General features: G+C 43.1%; 1 protein-coding gene across 9 annotated transcripts in view; it reads left to right on the forward strand.

The window, feature by feature from the left end:
• RBM6 (RNA binding motif protein 6) overlaps positions 1–18,988 on the forward strand; it is a 131,212-nt gene that overhangs the window by 5,429 nt on the left and 106,795 nt on the right. The window contains exon 1 of one of the 9 annotated variants that reach the window (XM_071212072.1): positions 7,874–7,948. The exons of 6 other annotated variants lie outside the window; for them this stretch is intronic. The gene's annotated coding sequence lies outside the window, so the exon portion shown is untranslated. Of the gene's footprint in view, positions 1–7,873; positions 7,949–15,792; positions 17,129–18,988 lie in introns of those variants that run through there. 2 more of the 9 variants (XM_071212075.1, XM_004451845.5) reach the window with 2 other exon arrangements.

Here is an 18,988-nt window from a genome sequence, read left to right on the forward strand (position 1 = left end):
CAGCACTGAATGTGGGTCAGCTCACCAGACCCAAAGCCAGGAGGCCCTGGGTTTGAACCCTGGACCTCCCATATGGTAGGCAGACGCTCTGTCAGTTGAGCCACAACTGCTTCCCTAAATACTCTTCTTAAGACTGGATCTTGTTGATTCTCCTTTCCAGCTCCCCTTTCTTATTCATCCTTCTCCCATGTTACCAAAGAAAGGCCAACTCTCCATTCAGAATCTGAGATATACTGCCCAGGAAGGAAGACCCTTTAGGACATCAAACATGTCTCTGTTGAAGGAGATTGGGTCATGTCTGTGTTTCTTTTTTTTTTTTTTTAAAGATTTATTTATTTAATTCCCCCTCTTCCCCGGTTGTCTGTTCTCTGTGTCTATTTGCTGCGTCTTGTTTCTTTGTCCGCTTCTGTTGTCGTCAGTGGCATGGGAAGTGTGGGCGGCGCCATTCCTGGGCAGGCTGCACTTTCTTTCACGCTGGGCGGCTCTTGCGTGTGGGGCTCCCCTACGCGGGGGACACCCCTGCGTGGCAGGGCACTCCTTGCGCGCATCAGCACTGCGCATGGGCCAGCTGCACACAGGTCAAGTAGGCCCGGGGTTTGAACCGCAGACCTCCCATGTGGTAGACGGACGTCCTAACCACTGGGCCAAGTCCTTTTCCCAATGTCTTTGTTTCTTTTAGCTATTATGAATAAAGCTGTTGTGACCATTTTTGTACAAGCCTTTTCATTTTTCTTGGATAAATTCCTAGAAGTAGAATTGCTGGGTCAGAAGGTAGTGTTTGTCAGAACCAGCTTTCAAGGTGGTTGTACTATTTTTCATTCTTTCCAGCAATGTATGAGAGTTCTGATTGCTGGATATCCTCTTGCTTTTGGTTTGGTGAGTCTCTTTAATTTTAGCCATTCTAGTGAATGTGTACTGGTATCTCATTGTAGTTTTTACCTTTTATTTATTTATTTTCTTTTAGGAGGTACTGGGAATTGAACCTGGAACCATGTACCTTGTACATGGGAAGCAGGCACCCATACCTCGTCCCTTCATTGTGGTTTTGTGTTTCTCTTGTGACTAATCATATATGTGCTGCAGATATTTACTACCAGCCTGTAGTTTGCCTATTCATTTTTTTTTTTATTGTGGTAGAATATATATAACACAGAATTGACTTTTTTTTTAAAGATTTATTTTTATTTTTTTTCTCCCCTTCCACCTCCCCGTTGTCTGCTCTCTGTGTCCATTCACTGTGTGTTCTTCTGCATCCACTTGTATTATTAGGCAGCACTGGAAAACTGCATCTCTTTTTTGCTGCGTCAGCTCTCCGTGTGTGTGGTGCCACTCCTGGGCAGGTTCCACTTTTTTTCACGCGGGGCGGCTCTCCTTGCAGAGCACACTTCTTGCACGTGGGGCTCCCCTATGTGGGGCACACCCCTATGTGGCATGGCACTCCTTGTGCATGGCAGTGCTGCACGTGGGCCAGCTTACCACATGAAGGCCCTGGGGATAGAACCCTGGACCCTCCATGTGGTAAGTGGACGCTTTTATCAGTTGAGCCATGTCCGCTTCCCTTTTGTTTTGTTTTTTTTAAGGAGTCACTGGATTGAACTTGAGACCTTGTATGCAAGGGAAGCAGGTGTTCAACCACTGAGCTACAACTGCTCCCAAAATTGACATTTTAATTGTTTTTTTTTTAAAGATTGATTTTATTTATTTCTCTCCTACCTTGTTGTTTGTGCTTACTGTCTGCTCTCTGTGTCTGCTTGTCTTCTTTTTAGGAGGCACTGGGAACTGAACCCAGGACCTCCCATGTGGGAGGGAGGTACCCAATTGCTTGAGTCACCTCCACGCCCTGCTTGTTGTGTCTCTCATTGTGTTTCCTTGTTGTGTCTCCTCGTTGCATCATCTTGTTGCATCAGCTCACCGTACCAGCCTGTTGCGTCAGCTCGCTGTCTTGCTTGTCTTCCTTAGGAGGCACTAGGAACTGAACCTAGGACTTCTCATGTGGTAGGTGGGCACCCTGTTGCTTGAGCCATATCTGCTTCCCATTTTAATCATTTTTTAGTTGTACAATTCAGTGGCTTTAATTACATTTACAATGTTATGCAGTCATCAGCACTTTTTCCACAAATTTTCATCATCCCAAATGGAAACGTTATACCATTTAAACAAAAGCCATCACCCTTTCCCCCTGTTCCCAGCTCCTGGTAACCTGTAATCAGTTTTCTGTCTCTGAATATGCCTATTTTAGATACCTCCTAATTAGACTCATATTTGTTTTTAGTATCTGGTTTATTTCACTTAGCTTAATGTTTTCAAGGTTCATCTGTGTTGTAGCATGTATTGGAACCTCTTTCCTTTTTATAACTGAATAATGCTCATATATATATACCACATTTTGTTTATCTATTCATATTAATGGACACGTGGGTTGTTCTCATCTCTTGGCTATTGTGAATAATGCCACTATGAGCATTGGCTTAAAAGTGCTGGTTTGAGTCCCTGTTTTCAGTTCTTTTGGGTATATGTCTAGGAGTAGAATTGGTAGCTCATGTGGTAAGTCTGTTTAAATTTTTTTTGTGGAACTGCCGAACTGTTTTCTTTTTATTCATTTTTAACCATATCTTTTAAAGAGCAGAAGGTTTTACTTTGGATGATTTTTTTCTTGCATGACTAATCCTTTCTGGAGCCTGTCCAAGAAATCTTTGCTTACACCAAGTGCACAGACTCCCTCCTATGTTTTCCTTCAGAAGCTTTATAAATTTAGCTTTTATATTTATGTTTGTAATCTTTATTTATTGTTTTTTTAAAGGAGGTACCAGGGATTGAACCTGTTACCTTGTACATGGGAAGCTGCACCATTGTAGCAACCACTGAGTGAACTACACCTGCTCCCCTGTAATCCATTTTTAATTAATTTTTGAGTCTGGAATGATGGTAGGAGGGCAAGTACAATCAGAGGGGAATCAGGATTCAATTCTGGAGAGGGAGCCTGAGAAATCACTACCATATCCAAAGAAAGAAATAGACATGTGAATTACCCTCTCCAGACCAAGGAAGGACTCTTTCGAGGCCCTGTAATTGGCATAAATACACTTTACGTCCTTTAATGAGGGCGAGAGTGCTGCTGGCACCCACTTTTTCCAGTTCCAATTTTTAGCCATGTAGCAGTTTGATACTATTGATTAATTCCAAAAAGAAATATTGGCTTATGTTTGTAAACTGATCTTTTCCTCTGGGCATATTAGATTATATTGGATTCATAGGTTTACTTGATAAGTAATTACATAAACCTCTTGTGCCAGTATGGCATTGAGTGGGTGGGGACTCACAGATAAAAGACATGGCAAAGGACAGAGTTAAGGGTTCTTAATGTTGGAGTTTTGATGTTGAAATTTGATACTGAAGTATTAAGCTGGAACCCTGGGGAAAGAGACAGCCATTTGCCTGATAGTCTGTAGCTGACCTTGTGGAGAAAACAGGAGCTGAGCGCAGAGGAACCCAGGAAGCCTGAACCCTCACAGACGTCGGTGGCCATCTTGCTCCAACACGGGGAAATAGACTTTGATGAGGGAAGTAACTTATGCTTTATGGCCTGGTACCTGTAAGCTCCTACCCCAAATAAATACCCTTTATTAAAACCAACCAGTTTCTGGTATTTTGTATCAGCACCCCTTTGGCTGACTAATAATACAAGGCATATTAAAATCGCTACAGTTAAAAAGCTTATAATTGGATCTTGGGAGTGGGTAGGCAGGATAGTGGGAGCTGACTACTAGATAGTTTGAAAGGTCTTTTGCCAAAATACACAGGTTATATGATGACAGAATTTGCATATGCTACTGAACTCCAGCAGAGTTTCCTCTTGTTTTGTCCTGCTCATGCATAGTTCAGCATCTTTTGGGAGCCTGCACTGAGGTCTCTACCTCTCTGGCAGGGCAGGTGAGACGAGCAGGTGCCATGCCCTTGGAGGACTGGAGAAGTGGTCTTTGGAGCCATACACTGGCCTTTACATTCGTTGCACCATGGCCGTTTTTGTGTGAGTGCCAAATTGTTAGATTGCTCAGGTTCTTGTTTCAAGGTGGGTATGATGGTTAGCTGACAGCCCTCCTGAGTCTATGCATTTGCCTTGCTTATGGAAATGTGGTGGTGTGATACCACTTATTGATTCTTCTTTTCCATCTTCCCTTTCCTATTTACCTATCTCCCATATTACCCACCTTACTAAAGAAAGGCAACTCTGGATCTGGCTTTCTGCAACTTCTGAATCTGAGATAAACTGCCCAGGGAGGAAGACCCTTCAAACATGTTATTTATTAAAGGAGATTTGGGTCATTTCTGTCTTTCTTTTACCTATTATGAATAAAGCTGAAGGGAGTCTGGACCCACTTTGGCATTTGTGCAGTCAGGGAGTGACCTATTCTCCCCATATACCTGTAGACCCCTTAGGGAAGGAGAGACTACTGTGACTATTACCTTTAACCCCTGGATTCAGAGATTGATGCTGTGGGGTTGGAGGGACTAAAACATGTGCTTCACAACTGAGCTCTGGTAGGAATCTCAAAACCCAGGCCTCATTATACAGTGATGATGGTCAGTGCTCTCTTTTCCCCACAGTCCACCCTTGCCCTCCCTTTCTAGTACCATTTTTTGGGGATGGCAGGATTGTTGAAGATCACAGTCCAGGTGCCATGACGGCTCTGCCTATTTTCCCGAAACCTAATGACTCAACTCCAACTCTCCCATCCCAGCAGTGTTAAGGGTCCCCATGTGGTCAGAAGTTACCAAACATTTTGTCTGCATTTGCTCTCTCTTTTTCTTTACCTCCCACACTCAGCTCTAATCTGATTTCCTCTGTCACTTCACCGAAACACTTTTTGTTAAGATTACCAAGGCTACTGATGTTACCAAGTCTCTTGGTCATTTTTGTTCCTTATCTTACTTGACCTTGCTGCAGCATTAGAAAGCTTATATTTTAATCTTGAAACCCCCCTTGGTCCAGTATATAGTACTCTCCTGATTTTCCTGCTGTTTGAACTACTCCTTTGCAGGCTCCTTTTCTCAATGTCTAAGTAAGATTTCCTCAAATTTCAGTCCATGGCTCTCTCTTCTTCTTACTCTGTAATTTAAACCTTCACAATCTCAGCCATCACTAAGGCTTCAATTATACCTCTACAAAGACAGTTTCCAAGTTTGTATCTCCATGCAGTTGATTTTTGTATAGTCTTTGTATTCTGAGTTCTGCTCTGTTTTAGGAGTCGTTTTGTAGAATTTTATATAAATAATTTTGTCATCTGTGAATAAAGGCAGTTTTTCTTCTTTCCAATCTTTATGCCTTCTCCTTTTTCTTGCAGCTGGCTAGGGCCCCCAGTGAAAGTTAACTAGAAATGATAAAGATGAACATTTTTTAAAAAGATTTGAGATGTAATTCACATACCCTGCAATTTGTCCATTTAAAATATATGATTTAATGATTTTTAGTGTAGTCACAGAATTGTATAACCATCACCACAGTCAATTTTAGAATATTTTTATCACCCCAGAAAGAAACCCTGTACCTATTGGGCAGCCATTCTCCTTTTCCTGCAGTCTTTTCTTTCTGAATAGATTTGCCTTTTCTGGGCAGTTCATACAATTGGATCACATGTGGTATTTTGTAACTGCTTCTTTCACTTAGTATGATGTTTTTTTGTTTTTGTTTTTTTATTTCTCTCTGCTTCCCCTCCTCCCCCCCCAGTTGACTGCTCTCTGTGTCCATTCACTGTGTGTTCTTCTGTGTCCACTTGTATTCTTGTCAGCGGCACCGGGAATCTGTCTGTCTTTTTGTTGTGTCATCTTGCTGCGTCGGCTCTTTGTGTGGGTGACACCACTGCTGGGTGGTCTGCTCTCCTGCGCAGGGCTACACTCCTTGTGTGGGGGCCACTCCTTGCGCGGGGGGTCACCCCTGTGTGGGGTGACACTCCTTGCATGCGGTAGCACTCCACGTGGGCCAACTCGTCACATGGGCCAGGAGACCCTCGGTCTCGAACTGTGGACCTCCTATATGGTAGGCGGAAGCTCTATCCATTGAGCCATATCCACTTCCCTATTCTAGTTATTAACTCCATGAGTTTACATGGTATATTTAGGTCATAATAGCGCAGTCATACAGTATTTGTCCTTTTGTGTCTGTCTTACTTCACTCAACAGAATGTCTTCCAGGTTCATCCATGTTTGTTTGTTTGTGTTTTTTAGATTTATTTATTTCTACCCCCACCCCCACCCCCCTGTCGTTTGCACTTGTGTGCTCTCTGTGTCCATTTGCTGTGTGTTCTTCTGTGTCTGCTTTGCTTCTCTTTAGGCAGCACTGGGAACTGATCCTGGGACCTTCCAGAGTGGGAGAAAGGTGCTCAGTCTCTTGTGCCACCTCAGCTGCATGGTCTGCTGCTTTATTGTCTCTCCTCAGTGCCTCTTTTTGTTGCGTCATCTTGCTGTGCCAGTTCTCTTTGCGGGCCAGCACTCCTGCATGGGCCAGCTCTCTGCTCGGACCAGCTTGCCTTCACCAGGAGGCCACTGGAATCAAATCCTGTATCTCCTACTTGGTAGACGGGAGCTTTCTTGCTTGAGTCACATCCATGTGTGCTTTTTTTGGCATTTGCATTTCTATTTAGACAAATGTCTATTCAAGTCTTTTGCCCATTTTTTAATCAGGTCATCTCTCTTTTTGTTGTTGAGTTGTAGCATCTCTCTATTTATTATGGATATTAAATCTTTATCAGATATGGAAATCACATATATTTTTTCCTAGTGAGTAGGCTGCCTTTTCATCCTTTTTTTTTTTTTTTAAACGAATCAATTTGATACATGTTAATAAAGCACACAGTTTATCCAAAGTGTACAATCAGTGATATTTGGTATAATCACATAGATGTGCATTCATCACTTCAGTTAATTTTAGAGCATTTTCATTATTTCATTAATAGTAATAAAAAACAGACAAACAAGAAAATTCTTCACCTCTTAATCTCTCTGTTTCCCCTGCTGTACATAGCTGCTATTTCTGGCTATTCTTTTATATTTATTTATTAAGCAGTTTTGTTGAGATATAGTCACAGGGAAGCAGATTTGGCTCAATGGATAGAGCATCTGCCTACCAGATGGGAGGTCCAAGATTCAAACCCAGGGCCTCCTGACTCATGTGGTGAAGCTGGCCCATGCGCAGTGCTGATGCGCACAAGGAGTGTCGTGCCATACAGAGGTGTCCCCCGCATAGGGGAGCCCCACACACAAGGAGTGCGCCCTATAAGGAGAGCTGCCCCGTGCAAAAAAAGTGCAGCCTGCCCAGGAGTGGGGCCGCACACACCAAGAGCTGACACAGCAAGATGCCGCAACAAAAAGAGACACAGATTCCTGGTGCCACTCATAAGGATAGAAGCAGACACAGACCAACACACAGCTGATGGACACAGAGAGCAGAAACAGGGTGGGGGGGGAAGGGAGAGAAATAAATAAAAAATAAATCTTAAAAAAAAAAAGATATAGTTACATACCTGTTAGAGAAAAAGAAATGGCACTCACTGGGACATGGAGACTGACATGTTGTAAGCAGAAAGTTTACTGAGAAGCTCTTCCAACGGAGGAGGTCTGAAGATTAGACTTCAGCTCCCCCCCCTACCCCCAACATGGTAGGGGTCTGAAGAGAGACTTCAGCCACTTTTGGCAGAGGCAGTCATGAATTTATACAGCACATTTGTAGGCGGGAACATGCTTAGTGATTGGGAGTGGGCCGGGGCTTGGGTACGACCCGAGGGCCAGTAGGGATGGCTGGGGGTGGTAAATTCTAGAGATGAGGGAGGGGTTGGTGGTAATAAGTGTCTTCTTTGTCTATTCTTCTGAGGAAATGAGACTGACTGACTGGTGAGAAATCTCCCTCTTCTGCTGCTGAGAACCCATCAAACACTGGACGCTGAATCATATCTGAGTGAGTCAAGGATTTCTCCACTGGAGGATCCTGCTCTCTCTCTCCTTTTTCCGTTGTCCAGGACAACCCACCGAAAAAAACCCAGCGCTAGGTCAGTGATCCTCACTCTCTCCAAGGGCCACGACCTGTGCCTCATGGGAAGAAACCCCTTGGCTCCAGAGACTTCTTAACTCCAAGTGTAGTTTCCTGGAACTACACTTGGAAATTTCTCACTGATTTGGGAACACCTGTCTCACTTGGAATCTCCCCTGTTCTTTCCTTTATAGAATTCAGTTTCCCCCCCCCTCCCCGAAACTATGCCTCTAGACTGTCTTCCTTCGTAACCTTAAAACTCTGTATCCAGAAAGAGACATCAAACATAAAAAACTGATTTTCTATTCAACCTCTCTGTGGCTGAACAATGAAAGTCCATGGCCGGAACACGGCCCTTTGAATTTCCAAATTTTCCAAAACTTAAAAATCTACATCCAGTGCAGTAGCCGGTAATCTGAGATTCCTTACATTCAGCCTTCTTTTTCCTTTGTTTCTGCCTGCAATCCCAGTGAACAAACTGACAATCTTGTTCATCTCCCTCTCACCCCACTACCAGATCTCCTGAAAATCTCAACTTTGATCCAGTAAGCCAAGCTCCTCCAGCACCCCCTCCCTGTGTGCCTCCAACTTTGTCTAAAATGAGGAATTCAGTTTCGGACCCCCCAAATCCTCACCTCTAGGCTGTCTCCTTTATAACCTTAAAACTCTGTCCTGCCTATAGATGTACTGTGTAAATTCCTAAGTCTCTTTTCAGACCCTTGCCATGCTGGCAGAGGGGCTGAAGTCTATTCTTCAGACCCCCTCAATTGGGAGAGCTTCCCAATAAACTTCCTGCCTGCAATCATATCAGTCTCTGTGTCCCAGTGAGGGCCATTTTTTCTCTAACAATACCGTGCGCTCTATCTAAAGTATATAATCAGTGGCTTTTAGTATAATCACAATGTTGTGCCTTCTTTATCACAAAAAAATTTAGAATTATTTCATTACTCCAAAAAGAAAAACTCTACACCCCTAGCATGCCATCCTTAGCCCTACATAACAACTAATCAAATTTCATCTTTTTAAATAGATTTATATTTACGTTTTATATAAATGGAATCATACAATTTATTACACAATATATTCATAATAATACAGTCATACAATATTTGTCCCTTTGTGTCTGGCTTGCTTCACTCAACATAATGTCCTCCAGGTTCATCCTTTTGTCATATGCTTACAACTTCATTTCTTCTTAAAGCTGCGTAATAGTTCATCTTATGAATACACCACAGTTTATCATTCATTGGTTAATGGACACCTGGGTTGTTTTCAACTTTTGGCAATCATAAATAATGCCGCTGTTAACATAGGCATGCAGATGTCTATTTATATCACTGCTGTCAGTTCTTCTAGGTATATATCCAGTAGGGGTATTGCAGGGTCACATGACAAATCTATATTAAACTTCTTTAGGAACTGCCCAACAGTCCTACACAGTGGCTATATCATTTTGCCTTCCCACCAACAGTGAATAAGTGTTCTTATCTCTGCACATCCTCTCTAACACTTGTAGTTCTCTCATTCATTCATTCATTCATTCATTCATTCATTCATTCATTATAAGGCTTTTATTATAAAGAAGTTTCCAAAGAGTCCCAGCCATCCCCCCTCTGTCTTTTTAATAGTGGCCATTCTGATAGGTATGAAATGATATCTCATTGTAGTTTTGATTTGTATTTCCCTAATTATTAGCGATGTTGAATATTTTTTCATGTGATTTTTTGCCATTTGTATTTCTTTGGACAAATGCCTATTCAAGTCCTTTGCCCATTTTTAAATCAGGTTGTTTGTCTTTTTGTTGAGTTGTAACATCTCTTTTTATGTTATATCATGGATATTAAACCTTTATTGGGCATGTGATTTCCAATTATTTTCTCCCATTGAGTTGACTGCCTTTTCACCCTTTTGACAAGGTCCTGTGAGGTGCATAAGTGTTTAATTTTGAGGAGGTCCCATTTATCTATTTTTCCTTTTGTTGCACATGCTTTGAGTATAAGTTCTAAGAAACCACCACCTACCACAAGGTCTTGAAGATGTTTCCCTATATTTTCTTCTAGTAGTTTTTTATGGTCCTGGCTTTTATATTTAGGTCTTTGATCCATTTTGAGTTAATTCTTGTATAGGAGGTGAGATAGGGGTCCTTTTTCATTCTTTTGGTTGTGGATATCCAGTTCTCCCAGTAACATTTGTTTAAGAGACTGTTTTTGTCCCGGTAACATGAACTTGGTAGGTTTGTCAAAAAACATTTGGCCATAGAGGTGAGAGTCTGTATCTCGACTCTCATTTCAATTCTACTGATCAGTGTGTCTATCTTTGTGCTGGTACTGTGCTGTCCTTTTTTTTTTTTTTTAAAGATTTAATTATTTATCCCCCCCCATCGTTTTGTGCTTGCTGGCTGCTCTCCATGTCCATTCACTGTGCGCTCTTCTGTGTCTGCTCGTCTTCTCTTTAGGTGGCACTGGGAACTGATCCTGGGACATTCTGGAGTGGAGAGAGGCACTCAATCTCTTGTGACGCTTTAGCTCCCTGGTCTGCTGTGTCTCTTATTGTCTCTCCTCTGTGTTCTTTTTTTTTTTTTTTTTTTATAATTTAATTTTTAAAATTTTCTTTCCCCTTCCCACCCCCCCAGTTGTCTGTTCTCTGTATCCATTCTCTGTGTGTTCTTCTGTGTCCGCTTGTATTCTTGTCAGAGGCCTTGGGTCTCTTTTTGGTGTCTCTTTCTGTGTCTCTTTTTGTTGTGTCATCTTGCTGCATCTGCTCTCCGTGTGTGCGGCACCACTCCTGGGCAGGCCACACTTTTTTCTTGCTGGGTGGCTCTCCTTACAGGGTGCACTCCTTGCGCGTGGGACTCCCCTACATGGGGGGCACCTCTGCATGGCATTGCACTCCTTGTGCGCGTCAGCACTACACATGGGCCATCTCATCACATGGGTCAGGAGGCCCTGGGTTTGAACCCTGGACCTCCCATGTGGTAGGCGGATGCTCTATCCATTGAGCCAAATCCGCTTCCCCCTGTGTCTCTTTTTGATGCATCATCTTGCTGCTCTAGCTCTCCGCTCAGGCCAGCACTCCATGTGGGTCAGCTTTCCGCTCGGTCAATCTCTCCTTTCAGGCCAGCTCACTGCGTGGGCCAACTTGCCTTTACCAGGACATCCTGGGAATTGAACCCTGCGCCTCCTATTTGATGGGAACCCAATCACTTAAGCCACATTTGCTTTCCACCACTCTTTTGACCACTGTAGCTTTGCAGTATATTTCAAGGTTAGGCAGTGAGAGTCCTCCCACATCACTCTTCTTTATTATAATGCTTTTGTCTGTGTGCTCTTTCCCTTCCAAACAAATTTGGTAATTGCCTTTTCTATTTCTGTAAAGTAGAATGTTGGGATCTTTTTTTTTTGGAGGCTTGGGGACTGGGGATTGAACCCAGGACCTTGTATGTGGGAAGCCAGTCCTCAACCACTGAGGCACATCGGCTTCCCCTGAGTTGGTTTTCTCCTTTATTGGGCTTTTTTTTTTTTTTAGGGGCCACTGGGAAGGAGCCTGGAACCTCCCATTTGGGAATCAGGTGCTCAACCGCTTGAGCCACATCTGTTTCTCAGACTGTTGGAAATTTGATTGGTATCGTATTGACTCTATACATCAGTTTGGGTAGCGTTGAAAGTTTCATGATTTTTAATCTTCCAGTCCATGAACATGAAATGTCTTTCCATTTGTTTAGGTCTTCTTTTATTTCTTTTAGCAGTGTTTGTAGTTTTCTGAATATAGGTACTGTACTTCTTTGGTTAAATTGATTCCTAGGTATTTTTGTTGCTATTGTAAATGGAAAATTTTTTTCTTTTTTCCTCCTCAAATTGTTCAATACTAGGGTATGGAAACATTACTGATTCTTTTTTTTTTTTTTTTTTAAAGATTTATTTATTTCTCTCTCCTTCCCCCTGCCCACCCCCATTGTCTGTTTTCTCTGTGTCTATTTGCTGTATCTTCTTTGTCCACTTCTGTTGTTGTCAGCGGCAGGGGAATCTGTGTTTCTTTTTGTTGCGTCATCTTGTTGTGTCAGCTCTCCATGTGTGCGGCACCATTCCTGGGCAGGCTGCACTTTCTTTCGTGCTGGGCTGCTCTCCTTACGGGGCGCACTCCTCGCGCATGGGGCTCCCCTACGAGGGGGACACCCCTGTGTGGCACAGCACTCCTTGCGCACATTAGCACTGCGCATGGGCCAGCTGCACACGGGTCAAGGAGGCCCGGGGTTTGAACCGCGGACCTCCCATGTGGTAGGCGGATGCCCTAACCACTGGGCCAAGTCTGCTTCCCCATTACTGATTTTTGCATGTTGATCTTGTATCTGCCACTTTACTGAACTCATACTCATTTATTAGGTCAAATAGCTTTGTCATAGACATTATTTTGTAAGATAGCATCATGTCATCTGTGAATAGTGAGAGTTTTACTTCCTCTTTTCCTATTCAGGTGCATTTTAATTTATTTGTGTTCTATTTTATCTTTTATTTAACTCTTGTCTAATTGCTCTAGCTAGAACTCTAGTACAATGTTGAATAACAGGTGCTAGTGGGCATCCTTGTCTTGCTCCCGATCTTAGAGGGAAAGCTTTCAACCTTTGTCCATTGAGTATAATGCTGGCTGTGGGTTTTTCATATATGCCCTTTATCATATTGAGGAATTTTCCTTCTATTCCTATCTTTTGAAGTATTTTTATCAAGAAAGGATGCTGGATTTTGTCAAATGCCTTTTCTGCCTTGCTCAAGATGATCATGGTTTTTTTTTTTCCCTTCAATTTGTTGGTGTGGTATATTAATTTTAATTGATTTTCTTGTGTTGAACCACTCTTGTATGTCAGGAATAAATCCCACTTGGTTGGGGTGTGTAATTCTTTTAATATGCTGTTGGATTCTGTATTTGTTGATTCAAGTACTTGTTGAGAATTTTTGTGTCTATGTTCATTAGAGTTTGGTCTGTACTTACTTTTCTTATAGTGTCTTTTCTGGCTTTGGTATTAGGGTGATGTTGGCTTCATAAAATGTGTTGGATAATTTTCCCTACATCTCAATTTTTTCCAAGAGTTTAAACAGATTGATTTTATTTTTTTTTAATATTTTTTTTTTACGATTTTTTATTTATTTCTCTCCCCTTTCCCCACCTTCAACACCCGTCCCCCCCAGTTGTCTGCTCTCTGTGTCCATTCACTGTGTGTTCTTCTGTGTCCACTTATATTCCTGTCAGCAGCACCGGGAATCAGTTTTTGTTGTGTCATCTCGATGGGTCAGCTCTCCATGTGTGCGGCACCACTCCTGGCCAGGCTGCACTTTTTTCACGCTGGGCAGCTCTCCTTACTGGGCTCACTCCTTGTGCGTGGGGCTCCCCTATGCAGGGGACACCCCTGCATGGCAGGGCACTCCTTGCGCGCACCAGCTCTGTGCGTGGGCCAGCTTATCACACGGGTCAGGAGGCTGGACCTCCTATGCAGTAGGCAGATGCTCTATCCACTGAGCCAGATCCGCTTCCCGGATTGGTTTTAATTCTTCTCACAATGCTTGGTAGAATTCAGCTGTGAAACCATCCGGTCTACTCTTTATTAGGAAGTGTTTTTTTTTGTTTTTTGTGTTTTTTTTAAGATTTATTTTATTTATTTCTCTCCCCTCTCCCCCTCCCCATTTTCTGCTCTCTGTGTCTATTTGCTGCGAGTTCTTCTGTGTCTGCTTGCGTTCTTGTCAGGCAGCACCAGGAACCTGTGTCTCTTTTTGTTGCATCATCTTGCTGTGCCAGCTCTGTGTGTGCGGCGCCACTCCTGGACAGGCTGCGTTTTTTTTTGCGCAGGGTGGCTCTCCTTGCGAGGTGCATACCTTGCATGGGGGGCATCCTATGCAGGGGGAACCCCTGTGTGGCACGGAACTCCTTGCGCGCGTCAACACTGCATGTGGGCCATCTCACCACAGGGACCAGGAGGCCCTGGATATCCAACCCTGGACCTCCTATATGGTAGGCGGACACTCTATTAGTTGAGCCACATCTGCTTCCCCAATGGGAGATTTTTGGTGATTGATTCAGTCTCTTTAAATGTGATTGGTTTGTTGAGTTCTTGTATTTCTTGTAGCATCAGGTTGTTGGTGTTACTAGAAATTTTGTGCATTTCATGTAGGTTTTCTAGTGTGTTGGCATACTGTTTCTCATTATATTCTCTTAAGATCCTTTTTATTACTGTGGGGTGAGACGTAATATCCTCCTTTTCATTCTGCTTATACTTATTTGCACCTTCCTTCTCTTTTTCTTTGTTAGTCTAGCTAAGTGTTTGTCAATTTTACTGATTTTTGTCAAAGAACCAGCTTTTAATTTTGTTGGTTTCACTGACCTCGTATGTGGGAAGCTTGTGCTCAACCACTGAGCCACATCAGCTTCCCTGAGTTGTTTTTTTCCCGTTTGTTGGCTTGTTTGTGTTTTTGTTTTTAGGAGGCACCAGGGACCAAACCTGGGACCTCCCGTGTGGGAAGCAGGCACTCAACTGCTTGAGCCACAGTCCCTTCATTGTTTTTTATTCTTAATTTCATTTTTTTAATTTAATTTTTTATTGCCTTTTTTTAAAAAAGATATATCACACAAAACATTAAAAAACATAAGGGGAAGCAGATGTGGCTCAACTGATGGAGCGTCCACCTACCATATGGAAGGGTCCAGGGTTCGATACCCAGGGCTTCCTGACCTGTGTGGTGAGCTGGCCCATGTGCAGAGCTGCCACGTGCAAGGAGTGCCATGCCATGCAGGGGCGCCTCTGCATGGGGGTGCTCATGTTCAAGGAGTGTGCCCTGCAAGGAGAGCCGCCCCGCGTGAAAACGCAGCCTGCCCAGGAGTGATGCTGCGCACATGGAGAGCTGACGCAGCAAGATGACGCGACAAAAAAAAGATGCAGTTTCCCAGTGCCACAACAACAAAAAGACGCAGCTCACCTGACAAGAATGCAAGCAGACACAGAAGAACATGCAGTGAGTAGACACAGAAAGCAGACAACGGAGGAGGGGGGGGGGAATAAATCTTAAAAAAAACACAAATAACATCATTTATAAAAAACAAAAACGTAAGAGGTTCCCATATACCCCACCTTCGCCCCTGCTCCTCCCACATCAACATCCCCCTTTTATCTGTAAGGCACATTCATTGCATTTGGTGAATACACCCTGGAGCACTGCCACACCACATGGACCATAGTTTACATTATAGTTCACACTCTTACCCCAGACCATCCAGTGGGTTATGGCAGGATAAACAGCGTCCTGCATCCATCCCTGCATATCATTCAGGGCAACTCCAAGTCCTGAAAATGCCCCCTCTCACACCTCTTCCTCCCTCTCCCTGCCCTCAGCAACAACTGTGGCCACTGTCTCCACATCAGTGATACTATTTCTTCTATTGCTAGAGTCACAACAGTTCTATAGTAGATTACCAGCAAGTCCACTCCAATCTATTTTATATTCCTCCATCTTGTGGACCCTTGCATGGTGATGTCCACTCCAACTCTAAATTGAGAGGGGGCTTAGATCCCCATAACTGATGGATGCGATTCTCCTGCTTGCAGTTATAGACACTCAGTTCCCTGGTGTGGTGGTTGACCATTCTCACCTCACGGTCAGCTGACCTGGGTAAGTCCAACGAACCAGAGAGTAGGTGGTTGCAACTCTGCTGAGGCTCAGAGCCCAACTGGCACATGGACAGTCCAGAGATTCAAGTCTCCTGAGCATATACCAACCCCAGTGCCATTTCTTGATTCTTGGTTCAACATGTTCTAGTTCTTTAGGATTTTTTTTTTTGAGGTACCAGGGATTGAACTTTCGCTGAACCACTGAGCTATACCCGCTTCCCTGTTCTAGCTCTTTAAGATTATTCTTATTTAGTTGCTCAACTCTGGGCCATGGACCCAGTGATGGGTCGTAGACCCACTTCCAAGGACCTTGAGGAGGGAGGCTGTAAAGGCTGGAAAAAGCCTCTCATTTATTTACTTTTAATTTCCTTGCATGAACTTCCTTGGTCCACCAATAGATGGCACTCGTAGGCAGACCTCAGTTGGAACCCTGGTCAGAATGTGTTTGCTGCTACAATGTGACAGAGGATACTGCCTCAAGGCTATTCAGAGCTTCACAAATGAAACTTTTTCAGAGCCTGTTCTTCATCCTTTGCTAGCAGCCCCCTCCCTTTTCCCTGGTAGGAAATAATTTCACTCCCTTCTGTATCCTCAACAACCAGTTCCAGTCAGTAGGGAGGGTGTTTGTGAGAGTTGAATCTGTTTTGTCTCTTGTTGTCTTCCGGGGCAAGCAATTTCACTTCTCCAGCCTGCCTAGAAGGGCTTGTGAGACACAGCAGACCAAATTTTTTGGCCAAAAGCTGAATCAGCATTGGGCTGTGACCTTCTCTCTCCCTTTTCCTTGGAGGTGGACCGCTGCGTTCCCCTCTCTGTAGCTGCCATCCAGAGGCTGGAGAATTCAAAGCTGTCTGTCCTGAGGATGTGCCACAGCTGCAGCTTTTACTCAAAGAATTTTCCTGTTGAGAATCTTTTCCTTTGTCCCTCTCTTCTGGATGTTGTCCAGCCCTCCCTTGGTGCCTATGGCAGTTTGGCATTGTTTATGAATTTCAGAAATAGATATTAGATTGTGTGTGTAAATTGGTCCATTCCTCTGGGCATATTAGATTGTATTAAATTCAGAGGTTTCACTTTTACTTGCTTAACTTATGATTAAGGCTTTGATTCAGCCATGTCAGTAGGACATTGAAAACAACAGGGCTGAGGAGAGTTTGAGTTTTGATGCTGGAGCTCCAGGAAGTAAACACAGGAGAAGAACACAGAGGAATAGAGATGGCTCCATAGACACAGCAGAGGCCCCGGGAAGAGAGAGAGCCTGACAGTCTACAGCTGACCTTGTGGAGAGAACAGAGCAGCTGAGCCTAGAGAGAAAGGAGTGAAAGAGACAGACTTATCCCAACCTACTGTTGATGTGGAAGAAGCTGGGACCATGGAGCCTTAAGAGGAAGAGGAAGGCTGAATCCTGAACTGAAATTTAAAGGCATCGTCTGCCATCTTGCTCAACACGTGGCAAATGACTTTGGGTGAGAAAGTACCTCTTATGGTACCTTGGGTTGTAGTCTTTTGCAACTGGTAGCTATAAGCTTCTACCCCAAATAAATACCCTTTATAGAAACCGAACAGATTTCTGGTACTTTGCATCAGCACCCCTTTGGCTGACTAATACCTAACTCTGAAACATTTTTTTCAGCCTATTTGTGCCTATCTTCTAGCTATTTTTCTGGGAAACAAGTGAGTCCTGTGTCTTTCAAATCCTCCGTCTTCCCACATGTACAAGTTTTTGTGCAGATATACTTTTGTTTGTTTTTGTTTTCTCAAACAACAAACATTTATTTTCTCATGATTTGAAGGCTAGAAGTCCAAAATCAAGGCATCGGCAAGACCATCCTTTTAAAGTCTGTAATGTTCTTGTGCTGGCTTGCAGCAATCCTTGTGGTTTCTTTTTTTTAAGATTTATTTTTTATTTATTTCTCCCCTTTCCCTGCCCCACCCCCGCCACCCAGTTGTGTGCTCTCTGTGTCCATTTGCTGTGTGTTCTTCTGTGTCCGCTTGTATTCTTGTCAGCAGCACCCAGAATCTGTGTCTCTTTTTGTTGCATCATTTTGCTGTGTCGTCTCTCCGTGTATGTGGCACAATCCCTGGGCAGGCTGCACTTTTTTCACATGGGACAGCTCTCCTTACGGGGCGCACTTCTTGTGCATGGGGCTCCCCTCTGCGGGGGACACCCCTGCATGGCAGAGCTCTCCTTGCGCACATCAGCACTGCACATGGGCCAGCTCCACATGGGTCAGGAGGCCCTGGGTTTGAACCTTGGACCTCCCATGTGGTAGGCGGACGCCCTATCTGTTGGGCCAAATGCCACTTCCCCCTTGTGGTTTCTTGACTTTCATCTCTGCCACCCATCACATGGTGATATTCTCGATCTCCTGTGTTTTGCTTCTGGTTTCTGCTGACTTCTGACTCCTTTCTAGACTATATCCTGTGTCATATGGTATCTATGTTACCTTTTGAGGTCCTACTGGACTGTTTTCCTCAGCAGCTACAAACACTATTTTACATCCCCACGAGCAGTGCATGAGGGTTCCAGTTTTTCCACATCCTCACCAACATTTATCTGTCTTTTTGATTTATAGCTCTCATAGTAGATATGAAGTGCATACCTCTATGGTTGTTTTTTTTGTTTGTTTTAATTTTTAGTTTGGTAAGGTAAATACAACATTACCTGTTCCATTTTAACCTCTTTGAAATGTACGGTTCAATGTCATGGTTTTTTCTTTGCAGTTCCCTCATGGCTATGAGGTTAAATATTTTTTCAAATGTGTTATGACCATTTGTACATTTTCTTTGAACAAATGTGTATTCAGATCCTTTGCTCATTTTGTAGATTGATCTGTGTTTTTATTAATTAGTTGTAGCCCTTTATGTATTCATGATACAAGTCACATATCAGATATGTGATTTGTAACAGTTTTCTCTCATTCTGTGTTTTTTTTTTTCACTTTCTTGATGATGTTCCTTAAAGCGTGAAAGTTTTTAATTTTGATGAATATCAGTTTATCGTTTTTTTTGCTTCTATTCTTGGTGCCTTATTTAAGAAACCATTGTATCATCCTAGGTCATGAACATTTACCCCTTTTTTTGTTCTGAGAGTTTTGCAGTTTGAATACTTACCTTTTTGTAGATCTTTGGTCCATTTTGAGTTAATTTTTGTATATGGTGTAAGGTATGGGTTCAGCTTATTCTTCTACATGTGGATATCTGGTTGTTCCAATACCATCTGTTGAATATACTCTTTCTCCATTGAATAATCTTGACCCTAAATGTGATGGTTTATTTCTGAACTCTAAGTTGTTTTCTACTGTTCTATATGTCTGTCCTTATTC

The sequence above is a fragment of the Dasypus novemcinctus genome, chromosome 26 (assembly GCF_030445035.2).
Source record: "Dasypus novemcinctus isolate mDasNov1 chromosome 26, mDasNov1.1.hap2, whole genome shotgun sequence".
NCBI classification, from domain to species: domain Eukaryota; kingdom Metazoa; phylum Chordata; class Mammalia; order Cingulata; family Dasypodidae; genus Dasypus; species Dasypus novemcinctus.